The sequence below is a fragment of the Mesoplodon bidens genome (assembly GCF_964165515.1).
Source record: "Mesoplodon bidens genome assembly, chromosome: 9".
NCBI lineage: Eukaryota > Metazoa > Chordata > Mammalia > Artiodactyla > Ziphiidae > Mesoplodon > Mesoplodon bidens.
Genome location: NC_138166.1, coordinates 45,331,281 through 45,353,166, shown reverse-complemented (window position 1 = coordinate 45,353,166; position 21,886 = coordinate 45,331,281). Strand labels below are relative to the sequence as shown.

Here is a 21,886-nt window from a genome sequence, read left to right as displayed (position 1 = left end):
CTTATCTTTTTTATATATAGTAGTTTGTATCTCTTGATCCTGTGCCCCTAATTTGCCTCTTCCCTTCTCTCTCCTTTTTGGTAACCACTAGTTTGTTTCCTGTATCTGTGAGTCTGTTTCTGTTTTGCATATACATTCATTTGTATTATTTTTTAGATTCCACATGTAAGTGATATACAGTATTTGTTTTTCTCTGTCTGCCTTATTTCACTAAGCATAATACTCTCCAGGTCCATACATGTTGCAAATAGCAGAATTTCATTCTTTTTTATGGCTGAGTTATAGTCCTTTGTGTGTGTGTGTGTGTATGTATATATGTGTGTGTGTGTGTATATATATGTGTGTGTGTGTGTGTGTGTATGCATGTATATTTATACTTCATGTTCTTAGTCCAGTCATCTGTAAATGAGCACTTGGGTTGTTTCTGTGTCTTGGCTATTTAAATAGTGCTGCTATGAGCTTTGGGGTGCATGTATCTTTTTGAATTAGTGTTTTCATTTTTTTCCATATATATTACCAGGAGTGGGATTGCTGGATCATATGATAGTTCTATTTTTAGTTTTTTGGGGAACCTCCATACTGTTTTCCATAGTGGCTACACCAATTTACATTCCCAGCAACAGTGTTGAAGTACACTTTTAAATCTAAATATGTTAAATAGTGTCTCCTAAATGTTAAGACTAGTATATTTTCTATTATAAAATTACTACCTGCTAGTTATTAAGATTTTAGTGGCTTTAAAAAATATTTCTTTCAACCAAGTACTATGCTCTTCCCAAGGGGAATTCTGAAAAATAACATTTCCTTCATGTCATTGTGTCTTCCCCTCAAGGAAGAGATTTGCAGTCTTTAGATAGTTCTTCCCAGCAGTTCTCTACCAACAGGGTGGTGAGGAGGAACCAAAACCCAGTGTCCCCTTGTGAAACGCATCCTCTTCTACTCTGGATTTCCTCCCGCCAAATTCAGCTCCTTCTCTGAGAGGATTTGCATGAACTCATAGAGTGTTTGCTTCTGGTGCTGTTTCTCAGGTGTCTCCCTTTCCAGGTTCTGGTTTCCAATTTCTTCTGTCTTTATCTTGGCCCAGTCATCCCAGAATCCCTTGGCATTGGCAAATGGTCTGCGTGTCTTTTTTTTTTTTTTTTTTTTTGCGGTACGCGGGCCTCTCACTGCTGTGGCCTCTCCCGTTGCGGGGCACAGGCTCCGGACGCGCAGGCTCAGCGGCCATGGCTCACGGGCCCAGCCGCTCCGCGGCATGTGGGATCTTCCCGGACCGGGGCACAAACCCATGTCCCCTGCATCAGCAGGCGGACTCCCAACCACCGCGCCACCAGGGAAGCCCTGTCTGTGTGTCTTGAGGAGTAGAAGATGGCTCCTTGGGTTTACGGGTAATCCTGAACCTTCAGCTTAGGCCCTCTTGGCCTCTGACCCCACACATTCAGAAGGGTGGGTGGGTGGGTCTCTACCTCTTCAGCCCTTCCCTTTAGGATCTGGTCTCTCACAGTAAGGATGCAAGGATTTTACCCCTCTGGCCCTCTTCTGTTTCTTGGCCTTAGTCTCTGGGAGACCGGAAGAGAGTTTTTCTCATGGCTGAATGTTAACATAGAATATCCCATCTTTTCCACAGTCAAATTCTGGCAGGCCTGTGTGTTTTTCTGTATCTGCTTCCTGTGGCCTGGGACAGGGGCAGTAACTAGAGTGGTCAGAGTTATTTTCTCTCTGACCAGATCCCCTACGTCTGAGGTAAAGTAGTGGGGCATAGTCTGACCAGGGTTGGTGGTTTTTCTGGGGAGCCTCCTGACTGGGATAAAGTGGGGTGCCATGGGCACAACTGCTTCTCTGGCCCTTCTTACAGTGTCAGGAAATTGTGCCTTGCCTTCTAAGTCAGAACTGGCTCTGTCAACCCCAGCTTCTGTTTCAAAAGCTGCCAGCGTTGCTTCCCTTTTACCTGCTAAATTAGCCCCACTAACAGAAAAACTTCAGGGATTCCTCTAGTCTCCTGTATAGTTTCTGCCTCTTCAGGAGTTTCACAATAAATTCTTCTCTCAGAAATTTGCTTCAGCAAAGCCTGGTTTTCCAAACTCTGTTCTGTATTCTTCATTTTAGAACACCTCTGTAATCTCAACACATATGCAGAGAACTGTGCTCTTTTCTGTTGTTTCATGATTAGAAATCCACCTTATTGTCTTTGTTATCAAATAGGCATTTAAAGGCTGTGAGTGTAGTGCACTGACATGTCTGAGAGCACATACAGCTTCTACAGCTGGACTTCGTGAACTCTCGATACGTCTTCTTCACCTCTCTGGCTCTGTGGCCTGCCACTTTGCAGCATTACAGAGACAACTTTTAACCACAACTGAAAAAACCCCTGGTGCTGCTCTCTCTAAAATCTACTTCAGTGTCTGGTAGCTTGTAACATGAAGATGTTTCACTGCCTGTCTTATAACTAGCCCAACAGGGGCCCCGTTTCCATGGTATTCTGCCTTAGCCGGTGAAGCTTCTGTTACGGACCTTTCCTTCTTAGGAAAGACTAGTTTAAGAAATGGTCTTTAACTGGGCCTCAGAAGACAGAAATATCCAAATTTTCTAATGCTTGAGGGAATTTCTGGCAATTAATTACTCTCATATGCTTTCATGTCCCAGCTGCTGCATCTGATATATCTAAGCTATAATGGTGCATTTCCCCCAAAGCTGACATGCTGTATTTTGAGGAAGTTTTCCTAGGGCCACCTTCGACTAAGCGGGATTGGTGTTGACTCCTGTACCATAGTCTTGTGGTTGGGAAATCATGGTGAGGCATCACTTACCTCCCAGTCCCAGGATTGTGATTTAATTTCAGGTGCTGCTGGTAGTGCACCCTCATTCAGATGATCCAAGCAAGAGCAGACTCCCAAATGTTGGCTGGAGGCTTCTGGTCCTTCAGCTGCCATGTCTGCTGATGCTTGTCTCTGTTTAGCGTTATTTTTTCCCAGGTGCAAAGCTCCACCGCCCTCTTCCATTTTCCATGAAAAATCCTTGTGTTCCTACTGTCCTGTGATCTTAGTTACTCTCTTGAAGTTTTGATGCTGTCAGTCAGCATCACGTCTGGGTTCTCACTTCCTCTGTTCTTCTCTTTTCATCAGTAACACCATCTCCCTTTCTCAGGAGCACGGCAGAGACTCTCCAGTGAGTTGCAGGTAGAATGCTGACTCGAGCCAGACCCCTTGGGTTTATATCCTGGCTCTACAATTTACTGGAGTTTCCATTGAAAGGGAGGCAAAACTTTACCTCTTGCCTCTTAGGGTCTCCGGCTGGGCCTGAAAATTAAATAGACATAGGACAGATGAACAGAAGAAAAGCATATGGATTTTCACATGTACATGGGGGCCCCCACAGGAGAATGAAGACCCAAAGAGGTGGCCAAACCTAGGTTCTCATATACCAGGTTGAGCAAAGAGGCAGTTGTGGAAAAGTAACTAAAATATGTGGGGATACTAAAGGAAGATGAAGGTTATTTTAACAGGCTCTGATTTTGTGGAGTTCTCTTGCCCCTGACTCTCCATCTCTGGTGGTAAGAATGTTTCTTTCCTCCTGGCATTTTCCATAAGTTTCTTTTCTTTTTTTTATCTCCTGCTTTCAGGAAGAAAAGGGGAGGTCAGAGTGCCCTTCTTGCACCTGCTATTTTTCAAGTGCCTTTGGCTCAAAATAATTCTTATGCCAAAGTGGCATTTTGGTTTGGTATATCTGCTACCCTTCATCATTTGGGGAAGTTATGAAACCTCCTGGGTATCATTTAGCTTATCTAGAAAATGAGCATGATAACAGTACCAACCCAATAGGGTTATTGAGGTGATTAAATGAGTTAATGTGTGTAATGTGCTAGGAACAACCATGTGAATGAAGTGGTTGTGTTATCTTCACATACAGGGGAGGACTAAAAAGCTAGAGCTAGTTGCTCTAGCTTACATAGAGCAGATCTGGAGTTAGCCCAGGCGTTCTGACTTCAGAGCCTATCCTCTTAACCGCTAAGCTATCCATCGCTTTTTTTTTTTTTTTAATAAATTTATTTATTTTTTGTCTGTGTTGGGTCTTCGTTGCTGCGGGCAGACTTTCTCTAGTTGCAGTGAGCGGGGGCTACTCTTTGTTGCGGTATGCGGGCTTCTCATTGCGGTGGCTTCTCGTTGCGGATCACGGGGCTCTAGGTGCATGGTCTTCAGTAGTTGTGGCGCATGGGCTCAGTAGTTGTGGCTCGTGGGCTCTAGAGCACAGGCTCAGTAGCTCCGCGACCTGTGGGATCTTCCTGGACCAGGGCTCAAACCTGTGTTCCCTGCATTGGCAGGCGGATTCTTTTTTTTTTTTTAATGTTTGCTTTTTTTTTAAAATTAATTAATTTATTTTTGCTGCGTTGGCTCTTCGTTTCTGTGTGAGGGCTTTCTCCAGTTGTGGCAAGTGGGGGCCACTCTTCATCGCGGTGCGCGGGCCTCTCACTATTGCGACCTCTCCCGTTGCGGAGTACAGGCTCCAGACGCGCAGGCTCAGTAGCTGTGGCTCACGGGCCTAGCTGCTCCGCAGCATGTGGGATCTTCCCAGACCAGGGCTCGAACCCGTGTCCCCTGCATTAGCAGGCAGATTCTCAACCACTGCGCCACCAGGGAAGCCCTCCATCACTTAAAAAAAAAAGGTCATATTATCATTTTAAAATTTAAGACATTAGTGACATTTTAAGCTCTTTTTAAAAAATTTAAATTGTGTTCATTAATTTTTAAAAGACAAAGTGCTGTGCTTTTTTGTTTACTTTTTTTAATAAAAGAGGGTTGGTTGTATTATTATTCATAAAGTTTGGCTTTAATTTTGGCTGCTCCAAACTTTTCACTATTTAATATTTTAAATATTTAAAACTATTGCATAAAACTCTAATCTCCTTAATGAAGTTGAGGTTGGAAGATGATACATAGTCAGCCGTCTGTATCAACAGATTCTGCATCTGTGGATTCAACCAACTGCAGATTGAAAATATTGAAAGAAAAAAAAAACCCAGAATGTTCCACAAAAAGCAAAACTTGAATTTGCCATATGCCTAGCAACTATTTACATAGCATTTACATTGTATTAGGTATGATAAGTAATCTAGAGATGACTTAAAGTATACAGGAGGATATGCATAGGTTACATGCACATATATGCCATTTTATATAAGGGACTTGAGCCGCTGCAGATTTTAGTATTGGGGTACTACAGAAACCTAAGGACAACTATACATTGTTTAATTAGTAAAATATCCTTCAGCAGTTAAGGCCTTAACTGAATTGACTGATAAAAGTCAGGATAAATTATTAGGAATATAGTTAATTATCTTAAAAAACAGGATGGTAACCTGTTTTTTTTAAGAAACTGATTTGTTCTGAGTTGCTTTTTTTTTTATCATGTGGTTCTATATTGACATATATAATATCTGCTTAGTCTCAGAGCATACTGTGTAAAATATTTTGAAAAGTACCAAGTAGGTCAAATGGTAGATATGAAATACTTTTATTAACATGACCCCATACTTTGACACATGTGTTTTGGTTATCATGTATCCACATAGCTTTCTTTGTTCTTATGTACAATAGATACATTGCAGGAAAATAAGTGTATATAAGTGTTTTTGTGTGTTTATTAACTTCTAAATGATACAACTAAGTAAAGACTTAGATTATATTTATACCAAAAACTTCTTATCAATATGGATTCTATAGAATTTGTTAGATTATCATCTTACTTGGCCTTTATAACGTATTTCTAAAAAGGTTAAATTTTGTTGTTAAAATTATAAATTATTTTTCCCACCTTGAGAATACCTCTTCCCCTAGGCAAGCCTTCCTGCTTAACACAAATAAGTTTTAGGTCACAGTTATTAGATGGCATTGCTGGGTTGCTGAAGTCAACACCCCATGACTTGAAATTGAGGGTCCAGACAGAGTCTGGACACTTTTATTGATAATAGGAATACCTGGGCTGCTTGTACACATTTAGCTCACTTATGGACAGAAAGCTTTTTCCCTGTAAAGGTTTGCAAAGCTTTTAGCCTTTGTAAAATGTCGAACGTGCTGAATAATAATAAGGAAAAAAAAAAGCCTCGTAGAAAAACATCCTTTCCCTGGTAACTAGTTTCTAGTCTCATAAGAAGGTACTATTCGTTCATTCAGTAATGAAGTTGTAGTAATCCTCTAGGGTACTCATTTTACACAAAAACAAATTGCAGTTTTCATTTGCATCACTGGGTGGCGATTTTTCTTAGTCTTACACTACTGTTTAAAACCCCAGAAAGGCTGGTACTATTTGTAATTACCAGGGTTTTCTTCTGTTATGACATGTTTAATTGTACTTTTAAGACATTATCTTTAGGTTGATTACAAATTTCCTACTGTAGTATGCAACCTATAGTTATTTTAAATTAGGAAAAAGGGTATCTGTTGCCTAGATGTTGGCATATAACTCTTTCCAAAACTAAGAGAAAGGCATGAATTAGCTTATTATATTACAGCAAAAAAAAAAAAAAGAAAGAAAGAAAGAAAAAAAGGAAAAATAACAGCGACAGGAAAAACCCATGGAAAATAAAATGAAAAAGAATAATTTGGATTACTGTTGCGTGTTCACTAACATTGGTGACCAGATACTGAATATAACTCTGGAGCAGGCAGAATGAAATTGGACAAACACTATTATATAGATGAAAGGAATGGGGTTATAGTACAGCTGAAGTTTATTGTGTTTTTCAGAATATGCAGGTGCTTCTTAAAGTAGGGCATAAGAACTTCTAGTTTCCATTAAGCTAATTATTTTGTAAAACTGATTGACTTTAGAATCAGAATTTAGTAATTCACAGCGGCTTGGATTTCATCTTTTAAGTATTGATATTGAAATATGTACTTTAGTCTCACCTTCTGTTTTTCAGTTTAAATGATAAATGAGATTTTGGGAAATAGTCGGTTATTTTTAAGATTGTCTCCTACTGAATTCCTCATCGTGGGTATCAGTCAAACCATGTATACACACTAAAGTTAAACTATCACATTTTTAAATGGAACTTTTTAGATAATCTCTTCATCTCTGTACTCTTTCCTTTATTTAAAGGTGGAAATCTAGCTGTGTATAATAAAAATTTACATAAGGGACAGTAAGTCACTTTGATTCTGTCTAGGACTGAAGGCTTTAATTAAAACAACAATGGCAAAAAGTAAACAGATTTTCACCATGTGCTTTCTATTTTTACTCCTCATTCTTACAACAGAAGTATAACGAATCTTTAAAAAAATCATGTTTATGGATTAAAAAAGCAACTGACCCTATTAATAACTCTTTACCCATGTATTGTGATATCCAGAAAAACTCAAATTGCAGTGAATTTACTTGGCAATCTTTGTGTTTTTACTCTTGACCTTTCAGTTCTAAAGGAGGTGTGCCAGGAGTTTTCAACTAACTTCATCATGCAGCTGTTTATTTTCCCAATAAGAAATGTGGAGTCATGTGTCTAATGGGTAGAATTAACAGAATTTTCACATTCGTTGATTCCTAATTCTGGTTCACCTGTTAATCTAGCAGCATTCAGAGGTGAAACCATTAAGGCCCGGCTGTTCTGTGTGGGGTGTACCACCCTGCCTTGTCTCCTTAAGGGTGCAGGGTGAGAGGGAGCTTCATGGGGCAGTGGAGAGGTGCCCACTGTGCTGAGAAGCAGAACTGAGCCCTCTGTTGCACACAATTAGTTGTGACGAAGCCACTCATTCTTTATTGGGGCTCAGTGGACTCAGCCGACTCAAATGTAAATTAGGGATCTGTCTCTCTAACTCAGTGGATCTAACCTTCTTGTGATTTAGGGGGCACTTTGAAAATATACTGGTGCTGGGGCCTCATCCCTACATTCTGATTAGACAGGCCTGGGGTTTGGCCCAGACACTGGTATTTTTTTTCCAGAGTTCCCGATAGTTCTTGTGTACATGCAGGGCTGAGAACCACTGCAGTTCACTCTCTATAATTTAGTAATTGTATACCGTCAAATAATGTGTTAAGACACTTTGAAAAAGACCTCACAAAAATACAAAGTTACAGTTTCTCTTCCACTGCAGTTGAGCCATAAACAAATAAACAAAAAAGCAAATAAAACCACAAAATTTCTAGGTTGAACATACTTCCTTTCAAACATTAAATAAAGAGCAGAAAGCTTCAGAATTCTAAGGAATGAAATCTTGTTTCCTAAAGTAATATATTTGGAAACTTAAAAAATTTTTGTAATCAATGAAGCAGTTGAGAAGCATTTTGTTAATTATATAAATATGAATTCCAAGTGGCTTATGACTCTTTTTGTCTTTAGCCATAAGGCATCTAGAGTGACTTTAGGTAAAATTATTTGACAGATTAATACCTGTAAACTCTTCAGAGCAATTCTGAGGTATGTTTTCTTTGAACTAAAACCATCAGGCAGTCAGATTTTTAGTACACCTCTTTAGCAGTAGTTGACTGGTTTACTGTGGTACTGTTTCCTAGAAGGCACTTCTTCAGTATAATATCAGTAGGGAAAAAAAATTTAAGTGTGCACATCATAGTCCATAAATGGGTTTCCTATAGTATTTACTCAGAGGCTTTCATAATGTTATATCTTCCACATCTGAGACTATTTAACTGAAAAATTGTGATGAATAGCTTTTATATTTTGACTTACAGTCTCTTCTTATTTCATTCTGTTGAGGAAATAAATAATGAGGATGAGACTCTAAGTAGAATGTACAGTATGAGCTTTGCAATTTCTACTAGTATTTCAGATAGAATTGGAAGACCTAAATATTGTCTTCCTAGTAATCTTAATAATACTACAATATTCTTTTATATTTAAGTGGTTGTCTTATTCGGTATCTGTTTTTTCCCATTGAATGCAACCAAAACATATTATGAAGGGAAGAGTTCTTATTGAGGTCACACAGTAATCTTTCCAAATGTGGATTTCTGAAAATGTGTCTTCTTCTTTCATTATATCATGATAGAATTATGGTGTTACCTCATAATAGCAAACTAATCCTTTAGTAAACCAATCCAGAAGAAAAACATCTTAAACTAGTGCAAGATGGACTTATTGTAGTAATCATCAGCATTCTTGAGCACTTTCTCTGTCTTGGGCACTCTGCTCCTAGTAAAAATGCTGCAGATTTCTGGGCCTGATCCATACCTAGTAAAACAGAATCTTTGAAGCTATAGCCTAAGAATCAGCATTTTTTAAAAAAGCAATGCAGGTGATTTTTATGCAAGCTGATATTTGAGAATTGTTGGAATAATTCTCTTACAAGATGTGGTAGGGGAACAAAACATTTTCAGGCAGTGGGACAGACTGTGTTAAAGTATGTAGATTCAGAGGAATCTGGGACATATTCAGGGCCAGTAAAAAGTTCTTCAGGAGAGAGAGGATATGTCAGGGCCACTGATGAGGAACGAGTTTAGAACGGTGATTTTCAGTGGGCCTGTGTGCCATTCCGAGATATTAGAATTTTATCCTATTGGCAGTAATGACCTATCAGATATCTGACCATTTCAAAACAGTAAAGTAGTGTTTTGGTTTTTATTTTATTGAAAATTTATTAATTGAAAAAAATGGAGATAATTTAACAATTTCATCCAGTTGAGAATTATTTGTTAATGAAAACAGTGATCATCTCCTGAGTGTATCACTGAAAACGTGTGCCTGTATATTCATACTTGATGGACAGGATATGACAGAGAAACAACACACAGTTGAACTGTATGGGGCCATCGTACTGCAAGTCATTCTGTCAGACACCTCAAGTTTCACCTTTTCCACCTTTTAGTTTCAACATGATATAGGGGCAGAAACTACTAGTTGTCCTTCAATATCTGTTTATCTTTCTTTCTTAGTTAATAGCATTTTTATCTTGCCATGTGGCCATTTCGCAGTTAGATGTGGAATTTTGATGAAGTTTCTGGCCAGTGTGATATATGAAGAAACGTTGTATTGCAGGTTTTAGGGAACCTTTTAAAAACACAGCTGGTATGTACCTTCCACCTCTCCCCTGCCGCTAACTTTGCTCACCCTGGAGTGTGGATGTGATGATTTGGTAGAGGACTAGCCGCCATCTTGGACCATGAGGACTAGACTGCATTGTGAGGGTAACTGAAGAATAAGCTGGGAAGAGCCTGGGTCCTTAAAGACTGTGGAGTTGCCACAACAGCCCTGTGATGTGAGAACTCCCTTATGTGAGACACGAGCAAACTTCTGTTCTGTGGGAGCCACTGCCCTACTGATATTTTGTCATTTGCAGATGAACCAAACCCTAACTAATGTACGTGCTGAACTGGAAATCATAATATTTGGATTCTAAGTTCCATCGTTTTCTTGCTGTGTGATCAAGTAGGCTACTTACCATTTCAGCCTCATTTTCCTTACATATAAAAAGTTAATAGCATTATGGATTCCTCATTACATTTTAAAGAAGAAGAATGAGAGGGAACTTTACACAGACTTCTTCATAGACAGAAGTGAGTACTAAGAAGTTTTAATTCACTTGCTAATTCTGATCAGCTCAGTGAAATGCTTGGGCGAATGATTCTGAGCCAGCCTCTAGGTTTAGCTGGAGAGAATGTTGTGATCCTTAATTTATGTTGTAGGCAAGGGAACAGTTAAGTTCCCTATGAGTGCCCAATATAGGTCTTTACTCCACTCCCACTGGAAGGCAACTGCGTGCTTCTGCAATGAGTGCACCAGAAAGTTCATTCATATCCACTAAAAGCTGAAATGTCTAAAGTGTGCATTAACTAGTGGAACGTTATTAAAGAATTGAGAATTGCTGCTACACTCTAGTTATCAGTTAAGTTAGAAACTGATTGATTCCCTACAATTGGTATTTCCATCAAAAATGGCGTATACTTTTATGGCTATACATGTGTGTGTATGTATGTGTGTGTGTGATATTTTTAATGAAATGTATTAAGCATACTGTACTGAAGCCTTACGTCATAGTATTAATGACTTAAAGATGTCATTGTTCTGAGATTTTTCAGTATTCTAAGTCAAATAGCTCAGCTCTAAACTTAGGGAATGACTTATTTTTATTTCTGGCATCTATTATTTCCTGATGCACAAGCTGAAAATATGTTTGGCAGCACCAAAGGAAAACTGTAACCCTTAAAATAGTTTGTTGATGGGTTGCTTACTTAAAGGAATTGATAACTGTGAAAACCAGTGATCGTCCCAGTTGCTATCACTATGTTAGGGGTTCTTAGCCCTGATGAGTTTGAGAGCCTGAGTGGAGTGATCTATAAGCCTCCCAAAATTATAGGCAAAATATTGTATTTGCATTTTTGGGTGAGAAGGATCTCTGAATTTCATCAGATTCTCAAAGATCTGTGACCCTAAAAGGTTAAATAACCACTTTTCTAGATTTTGCTATGTATACTGATGTTTACTAGCCACTTGGGCCATGGGATTGTAGGGTATTTTTATTTTAATGTCAGAGACAGCATAGTCATTGTCAGAGGCAGGTTACACACCATTGGCCACTTTTACTAGTTTGGCTTCAGAAAATAGAATGACTTCTGAGCAGCTAAATAAAAATTAGGGAATAATTACCACTAGGTAAGATACACAGCAGATGAGTGACATCTGTAAGGAGGTTACAATCTACATCACAAGAGATAAAAAAATAGAGGTGAAGTAACAGTACAAAACAATAACATCAAGCACTTAAGATATTTGATAGAATGACTTGTACCGTGATGGTCTCAGACAGTTCATTAGTTTGACATTGTTCCTCTGTCTTATGGTATCAACCTGGTGTGAGTATACTTGCATACTTTTCCAGTGATGCATTCAGGACATGGTGCTGCAGTTAGTTTTTTCATTTAAAAAACTGAAAAATAGGCAGATGATAATGGATATGTATAGATCCCAAACTCTGGTTGGGGTACCTTTTTACTTGTTATATTAAACATGTGATCAGTAATTAGTAATGATGGTTTGCGCTTGGTTTGCTTCTGCATGGACCTCTCAGTGTTCTAACCAGGATATTTTTCTGCTCCCAGGCCCAGGGCCCAGTGTTTCCTGTGTGCAGAGCGCCCGGCCTGCTTCACTTTGTCCATACCCTCTTGCAGTCAGATCCCACATGAAATTTTGTCTTTCGCTCTCTACAGTTTCTAGATAGCTCTGTCTTTGATCTCATAGTGTACATTTTCTCCTATCATTTATTTGCTTCTTAATCACATAGTACATTGTAGCAGCTGCTAGATTATCATTTTGTAATGTTATTTAAACTTTTTAAAAATGTTTTGCCACTTGGATGGTAACCTTACAGATCGCTCATCTGCTGTGTATCTTACATAATAACCAGCACAAGGACTTCCATAAAGTATATCCTCCATCCACTGATTGTTAACAGGTTTTGGAATGACTTCTAAATCATTTACTATTTGGTTAGAAAACTTGGTAATGTCTCCTGTTAAGGTGTTTTTCCAGTGAAAATATATCTGTGTTTAACTTAAGTCACCCATCACCTGGACTTAAATTATACAAATTTTAGTTATTATATTAATGCAAACTGAATTAAGCATTCGGAGCAGATTTGCCTACCCCAAATCCATTCCTCCTCCTTCCACACTTCAAAGTATTCACCTTCTGCTGCATGATCACATGATTCAAGAGATACTGGCTTTCCTCCTAGCCGTGGGAGGGCAGTTCTGATTTGTCTCAACCAGTCAGGGTGGCCCAGTCCACCTTGCCAGCAGTTAGTTTCAGACTGGGCACCTGTGACAATTCTGACTAATTGGACATGAAAGGCTCATAGGCAGATACTGCAGAGACAGCCACCCCTTCCCTGGCAGCTGTTTTATCTGGATGAAATGGCTGATGAGGTTACATCCATTGTTGCTATCTTTGCTGAGGGGAGGTAACCTAAGACAGAGGGAACATGTTGAAGATGGCAGAATAAAATGAGGAAGCAGCGTGGTCCATGATGACACTGCTGAACTGATAGATTTACTAGCCTGGAAACTGTTGACCTCTGGGCTTCTTGTTAAGTGAGATAATACGTTCCTTGGTTAAAGTTTAAGCCACTTTTAGATAGACTTCTGTTACTTGCAGCTGAAAATGTCTGTACTGATGTTTGACAAGGGTGCTTGTAATGCTGCATCCTCCTGGATATCTTTTCTGGTAGAGCCCCTCTTGGTGTTTATTGTCCAGACTTCATTATATATATATATCTCAATCAGGTTCTTCAGTTGATGTATATACAGGCAAAGTTTATTTTTATGTCTTACAAAACTCATTGTTTTTAACAAAACAGTGTGTGAAAATAATCTTGAGCAACATTTCAAATGGAATGACTAGATTGCCAGTCATATGTAAACATTTCGAAAGGCCCGCCTAGTGGCAGCAGAAGGATGTGCATCTTGGATATTGCTGGTGCCAAGGGAGGCCAGGTTTCCGCTACACAGCAACTGGTGAACAACTGTATTAATTGTTTGGTGATCAGGAAAGGAGTTTAACATAGTAACATCATTATTTGCTGCTTATATCAATACATAGGCATTTTATTGTGTTTTAGTTATACTTTAAGAAATTGGTTGGTAGGTTTAGATTGATGTGTCACACATTGTAATTTGTCCTATCTGAAGTAATGAGGAATAGGTTCCCTGGTACATTTTCCTACATTTCCAGTTTTCAGGAATGGGTTACTGACTTTACATAGGCAGTTCCTTTCTAATATGAACCAGGTATTTTATTGTCAGCAGTCCTTCTAATGAGAATATGGTCTTAAACTTATTGTAATATTGACTTACAGCAAATCACCTATATGACTCATATATCTTTATGTGTTACAGATTTAGAAATGTACCATTTTCAAAAATGCTGAAGGCAATAAGTGAAATCATAATCCTTTTTTTAAACATGGAAAATTGGGAGAAAAATTAAAATATCTGTTTCCTTTTATCATCCCAGATAGTTCTAAAGTCTTTGTTTTTTTTTTTTTTTTTTTTTTTTTTTTTGCGGTACACGGGCCTCTCACCTTTGTGGTCTCTCCCGTTGCGGAGCACAGGCTCTGGACGTGCAGGCTCAGCAGCCATGGCTCACGGGCCCAGCCACTCCACGGCATGTGGGATCTTCCCGGTCCGGGGCACGAACCCGTGTCCCCTGCATTGGCAGGCAGACTCTCAACCACTGCGCCACCAGGGAAGCCCCCTAAAGTCATTTTTTAAAGTTTAAAACCAATACCTATTATATTTTTACTTGAATTGCACATTAATTATACTCAATACGTCAGTTTTTAAACCAGAGTTTTTAAAGGCAATGGTAAAAATTTCATTAATCTTATTTTTAAATGTTTACATTTTAAAATTATAAACTGCACTACGATTTATAATTTATAACATTCTGCTATTAAAGTGTGGGAGTGAGGCAGCATGTAATTTTTAGGGCTGGAAGGAGATCTTAGGGATAATTCTAAATAGCCTCATATGTAAATATTTATAATTGAAAGTTGTATATTCAGAATACCTTAAAGTATGTATATTCTTTTGCTTAAGGAAAGAAAGGAAGGTAAATAGAGTATAGAATCTGCCTTATATAAAATACCAAATTATGATATGAACCAATTATGGTAAAAGAATTCCCTTCACAGTGAGATATAAATGCCTTTCTAGCCTGTGGGCATCTTTTTATTACTAAAGTTGGGTTAAATTTACCACCACAAAAATTCAGTTATGATTTCTACCTGTTATGAAAATATGCTAGTGCATCCAAATATTTTAATATTCTCAGTTCAGATATATTTAAACATTTTCCATTCCCTAAAGGAGTGCAGCTCCTTTTAGGTCTCCAAGGTTACAGGACCTTGAAGCATGTGGTAGCTCAGCATGGTACAAACCTGTATTTCTCAAGTTGTGTTCCTTGTGAACCTTCCTGGAACTGGGCAGAGGTGTTACACCGCCAAAACTGGATAATGGTGGTCTTTTCACGGTTATTCGGAAAAAAGAAGCTGATGGAATTTTAGGTTTTTCATTCTGAAATTTTTCTTAAATTGGAGAGAGAGCCAACATTAAGTTTAAAAGTAGGTATTAGGCAGATAACTTGTATGAATAAGGAGCAAAGGGGTTATTTAAGGAATAACTCGCCAACAGACGATCATATTTACTTCTATAGCTGTTTTGTTCTTTGAACAATTTGTAGTCATAGTCATGGTTTTATATTCTTTTTTATAGCCTAAAATAAAACAAATTGAACATTAATGGCAATTTAAACTTAGAATAACTAAGCATAAAATATTGTTAAAATTATAGTTTTTGTGGTAGAACTTGAAATACCAGTGTTTCATCATGTTCTGCAAAGAGCATTTTGACTACCAGGCACTTCATCACCTTCACTGTGAGAAGAGATTACATTTTGAAGGAGAACATAACTCTGATGCTGATTTTCTTTCTCAGCTTATGCAGTTCAAATCGCTTTACTAGGGCACAGATTCCTCATGTGGTGAATGAGAGAGTCAATTAGATTTTTATCTCTAAAGTTCTGGTTTGTTTTTAATAGCTTAACATTTTAGTGATACCTTTTGGGTTCTATCTATTTAAGGAGACTGACACATCCCTCAATTTATTCTAATCTCTGTTGGAATAAATTGATAGTACTGAAGTGCTTTCTGATACATTGAGTTCTTTTTCAGGAGGGCAAGAAATCAGTCCACCAGCTGCCAACTAAAAGTCAGTCTGAAGATTTTTTTGTTGTTGAAATTTTATGTGGCTAATAGCCCCAATTTAGCCCTGAGTAATCTTTTATTAAAATAGTCCTGAAAACAGAAGGAAAAATTTATAACCATACCAAACGTAAGGGTGACAGACAGCTTAATGCCAGAATCTGGGATGCAGTGAGACTGAGAAAAAACTAGCTAATCTTCTGCACATGGTACAGTATGTTGAGACCTACATCTTAAGAACATAGAACTTGGCAGTTATCCCACTCTATCCCTAGGATTCTGTTCTGTGAAGGAAGCCGAGGACTTTGTTCCTTATTTCTGCGCTTCCCTCACATATATCACTATCTTTCTTCATTCTGGCAAACAGCTGGTCAGCAAGTAGAGGAGGCCCTGTGGTGATGGAGGGCAACTGGGGGGTATAGTTTCCACTAGTAAAACAATGTGGGCAGGAATCGAGATAAAATTGGTGCTGGTAGAGGTGATGTTGAAAATCTTATTTTTTATAATGTACTCCTAAGGACCAAGAGGTAGCAATAGGAGGAAAAATACATTCCAAGAGAGAAGAGTTACACTGGTGAAAGCCTAGGAAAAACATGCAAATGTATTGAGTGCTGTGTGCACCAGCCTGCCTCCAGCTGGTGGGAATTTATATTTGCACAATCTTTCTGGAAGACAGATGGGCAATATATATCAGAAGCTTTAAAGAAGTAGATACCCTTTGCCTTAGAAATTCCACTTTTAGTAATTTATCATCAAAATGTAAACAAATGCAGTTTATAAGGTGGCATATTTAGCAGAAACCTTTTTGTTATATATATATTTATATGCTTAAAAAACCTTTGAAAGGAAAATTATTTATTTACCTATGGACCTTATGATTACAGGTGATTTAATTTTTTCTTCCTTTTGACTACTTATATTTGCCTAATTTGATTACTTACATTTATTTAAATTAATATATATTACTTGTATAACCCCAAAGTCAAAAAAGAGCCTCAAAGATGTATGTCCCTGAATTCTTGATTCTCTCATGAAAACAAGTTCTCCGAAAAGCAGAAGTGCATTTTACTCTTACTACTGAAATTTCATTGTGCTTCTTGTTTCCAATTCACCAAACACTGATCGAGTAAATATAAATACTGTTAGTTTCTCCTAAAATATTTATATTAATAATTATAAATATTATTTTAGTAGATTTAAGGCCAGAGTATAGTATCATCTTAAACTTTTCATTCATTTTGCAGTAACTTAATAATTTATAGCATTTCTTAGAGGAAAAAATGTATTGGGAAAAGGCGTTCACCAACTTATTTCAGTTTCTCTCTCCTGTTTTCCTGGATGTTGATAATTCTTTTATTCCCTAAGTACCTTTATGAAACCAGAATTTCCAGTGTATCAGGAGGCATCCTTTAAACATTAAGGTCAATTTTAAGGTGAAATTTCATTGTGTTTTAAAATACACTTATGGAAACCATGTAATTTTTAGTGGATTGCACAAACTTGTACCCTGTTTAATTTTGTATAGTCTACTCCTTGGCAAATTTTTTTACATTGAAGTATAGTTGATTTACAATGCTGTGTAATTTCTGCTCTACAGCAAAGTGATTCAGTTATACACATATATACATTCCTTTTTAAAATATTCTTTTCCATTATGGTTTATCACAGGATACTGAATATAGTTCCCTGTGCTATACAGTAGGACCTTGTTGTTTATCCATTCTATAAATAATATTTTGCATCTACTTACCCCAAACTCCTACTCCATCCCTCCCCTAGCCCCCTTCCCCCTGGCAACACGAGTCTGTTCTCTATGTCCATGAGTCTGTTTCTGTTTCGTAGATAGGTTCATTTGTATCATATTTTAGATTCTACATATGTGATATCATATGATGTTTGTCTTTCTCTGTCTGGCTTACTTCACTTATGATAATCTCTAGTTGAATCCATCTTGCTGCAAATGACATTATTTCATTCCTTTTTATGGCTGAGTAATAATCCATTGTATATAAGTATCACAGCTTTTTTTTAACATCTTTATTGGAGTATAATTGCTTTAAAATGGTGTGTTAGTTTCTCCTTTATAACAAAGTGAATCAGTTATACATATACATATATCCCCATATCTCTTCCCTCTTGTGTCTCCCTCCCTCCCACCCTCCCTACCCCACCCCTCTAGGTGGTCACAAAGCACCGAGCTCATCTCCCTGTGCTATGTGGCTGCTTCCCACTAGCTATCTATTTTACATTTGATAGTGTATATATGTCCATGCCACTCTCTCACTTTCTCCCAGCTCACCCTTCCCCCTCCCCGTATCCTCAAGTCCATTCTCTAGTAAATCTGCATCTTTATTCCTGTCTTGTCCCTAGGTTCTTCATGAGCTTTTTTTTTTTTTTTTTAGATTCCATATATATGTGTTAGCATACAGTATTTGTTTTTCTCTTTCTGACTTAACTTCACTCTGTATGACACTCTCTAGGTCCATCCACCTCACTACATATAACTCAGTTTCATTGCTTTTTATTGCTGAGTAATATTCCATTGTATATATGTGCCACATCTTCTTTATCCATTCATCTGTTGATGGACACTTAGGTTGCTTCCATGTCCTGGCTATTGTAAATGGAGCTTCAGTGAAAATTTTGGTACATGACACTTTTTGAATTATGATTTTCTCAGGGTATATGCCCAGTAGTGGGATTGCTGGGTCATGTGGTGGTTCTATTTTTAGTTTTTTAAGGAACCTCCATACCATTCTCCATAGTGGCTGTATCAATTTACATAGCCACCAACACTGCAAGAGGGTTCCCTTTTCTCCACACCCTTTCCAGCATTTATTGTTTGTAGATTTTTTGATGATGGCCATTCTGACTGGTGTGAGGTGATACCTCATTGTAGTTTTGATTTGCATTTCTCTAATGATTAATGATGTTGAATATCCTTTCATGTGTTTGTTGGCAATCTGTATATCTTCTTTGCAGAAATTTCTATTTAGGTCTTTTGCCCATTTTTGGATTGGGTTGTTTGTTTTTTAGATATTGAGCTGCATGAGCTGCTTGTAAATTTTGGAGATTAATCCTTTGTCAGTTGCTTCATTTGCAAGTATTTTCTCCCATTCTGAGGGTTGTCTTTTGGTCTTGTTTATGGTTTCCTTTGCTGTGCAAAAGCTTTTAAATTTCATTAGGTCTCATTTGTTTACTTTTGTTTTTATTTCTATTTCTTTGGGAGGTGGGTCAAAAAGGATCTTGCTGTGATTTATGTCATAGAGTGTTCTGCCTATGTTTTCCTCTAAGAGTTTGATAGTGTCTGGCCTTAAGTTTAGGTCTTTAATCCATTTTGAGTTTATTTTTGTGTAGGGTGTTAGGGAGTGTTCTAATTTCATTCTTTTACATGTAGCTGTCCAGTTTTCCCTGCACCACTTTTTCAATAGGCTGTCATTTCTCCACTGTATATTCTTGCCTCCTTTAACAAAGATAAGGTGACCATATGTGTGTGGGTTTATCTCTGGGCTTTCTATCCTGTTCCATTTATCTACATTTCTGTTTTTGTGCCAGTACCATACTGTCTTGATTACTGTAGCTTTGTAGTATAGTCTGAAGTCAGGGAGCCTTATTCCTCCAGCTCCGTATTTCTTTCTCAAGGTTGCTTTGGCTATTCGGGATCTTTTGTGTTTCCATACAAATTGTGAAATTTTTGGTTCTAGTTCTGTGAAAAATGCCAGTGGTAGTTTGATAAGGATTGCTTTGAATCTGTAGATTGCTTTGGGTAGTAGAGTCATTTTCACAATGTTGATTCTTCAAATCCAAGAACATGGTATATCTCTCCATCTATTTGTATCATCTTTAATTTCTTTCATCAGTGTCTTAAATTTTCTGCGTACAGGTCTTTTGTCTCTTTAGGTAGGTCTATTCCTAGATATTTTATTCTTTTTGTTGCCATGGTAAACGGGAGTGTTTTCTTAATTTCACTTTCAGATTTTTCATCATTAGTGTATAGGAATGCAAGAGATTTCTGTGCATTAATTTTGTATCCTGCTACTTTACCAAATTCATTGATTAGCTCTAGTAGTTTTCTGGTAGCATTTTTAGGATTCTCTATGTATAGTATCATGTCATCTGCAAACAGTGACAGTTTTACTTCTTCTTTTCCAGTTTGGATTCCTTTTATTTCCTTTACTTCTCTGATTGCTGTGGCTGAAACTTCTAAAACTATGTTGAATAATAGTGGTGAGGGTGGGCAACCTTGTCTTCTTCCTGATCTTAGTGGAAATGGTTTCAGTTTTTCACCATTGAGGACGATGTTGGCTGTGGGTTTGTCATATATGGCCTTTATTATGTTGAGGAAAGTTCCCTCTATGCCTACTTTCTGGAGGATTTTTATCATAAATGGGTGTTGAATTTTGTCGAAAGCTTTCTCTGCATCTGTTGAGATGATCATATGGTTTTTCTCCTTCAATTTGTTAATATGGTGTATCACATTGATTGATTTGCATATACTGAAGAATCCTTGCATTCCTGGGATAAACCCCACTTGATCATGGTGTATGATCCTTTTCATGTGCTGTTGGATTCTGTTTGCTAGTATTTTGTTGAGTACTTTTGCATCTATGTTCATCAGTGATATTGGCCTGTAGTTTTCTTTCTTTGTGACATCTTTGTCTGGTTTTGGTATCAGGGTGATGGCAGCCTTGTAGAATGAGTTTGGGAGTATTCCTCCCTCTGCTGTATTTTGGAAGAGTTTGAGAAGGATAGGTGTTAACTCTTCTCTAAATGTTTGATAGAATTCGCCTGTGAAGCCATCTGGTCCTGGGCTTTTTTTTGTTGGAAGATTTTTAATCACAGTTTCAATTTCAGTGCTTGTGATTGGACTGTTCATATTTTCTCTTTCTTCCTGGTTCAGTCTTGGCAGGTTGTGCATTTCTAAGAATTTGTCCATTTCTTCCAGGTTGTCCATTTTATTGGCATATAGTTGCTTGTAGTAATCTCTTATGATCCTTTGTATTTCTGCAGTGTCAGTTGTCACTTCTCCTTTTTCATTTCTAATTCTGTTGATTTGAGTGTTCTCCCTTTTTTTCTTGGTGAGTCTGGCTAATGATTTATCAATTTTGTTTCTCTTTTCAAAGAACCAGCTTTTAGTTTTATTGATGTTTGCTATCGTTCCTTCATTTCTTTTTCATTTATTTCTGATCTGATCTTTATGATTTCTTTCCTTCTGCTACCTTTGGGGTTTTTTGTTCTTCTTTCTCTAATTGCTTTAGGTGTAAGGTTAGGTTGTTTATTTGAAATGTTTCTGGAGATAGGATTGTGTTGCTATAAACTTCCCTCTTAGAACTGCTTTTGCTGCATCTCATCGGTTTTGGGTCGTCGTGTTTACATTGTCATTTGTTTCTAGGTGTTTTTAGATTTCCTCTTTGATTTCTTCAGTGATCTCTTGGTTATTAAGTAGTATATTGTTTAGCCTCCATGTGTTTGTAGTTTTTACAGATTTTTTCCCTGTAATTGATATCTAGTCTCATGGTGTTGTGGTTGGAAAAGATACTTGATATGATTTCAATTTTTTTAAATTTACCAAGGCTTGATTTGTAACCCAAGATATGATCTATCCTGGAGAATGTTCCATGAGCACTTGAGAAGATAGTATATTCTGTTGTTTTTGGATGGAATGTCCTATAAATATAAATTAAGTTCATCTTGTTTAATGTATCATTTAAAGCTTGTGTTTCCTTATTTTTTCTCATTTTGGATGATCTGTCCATTGGTGAAAGTGGGTTGTTATAGTCCCTTAGTATGATTGTGTTAGTGTTGATTTCCCCTTTTATGGCTGTTAGTATTTGCCTTTTGTATTGAGGTGCTCCTATGTTGGTTGCCTAAATATTTACAATTGTTATACCTTCTTCTTGGATTGATCCCTTGATCATTATGTAGTGTCCTTCTTTGTCTCTTGTAATAGTCTTTGTTTTAATGTCTGTTTTTTCTTATATGAGAATTGCTACTCCAGCTTTCTTTTTATTTCCATTTGCATGGAATATCTTTTTCCATCCCCTCACGTTCAGTCTGTATGTGTCCCTAGGTCTGAAGTGGGTGTCCTGTAGACAGCATATATACGGGTCGTGTTTTTGTATCCATTCAGCTAGTCTATGTCTTTTGGTTGGAGCATTTAATCCACTTACATTTAAGGTAATTATCAA

The 21,886-nt window shown here is 37.5% G+C and overlaps 1 protein-coding gene across 2 annotated transcripts in view; it reads left to right on the top strand.

Moving 5' to 3' along the window:
• UMAD1 (UBAP1-MVB12-associated (UMA) domain containing 1) overlaps positions 1–21,886 on the top strand; it is a 241,102-nt gene that overhangs the window by 25,864 nt on the left and 193,352 nt on the right. The window lies entirely within an intron of this gene.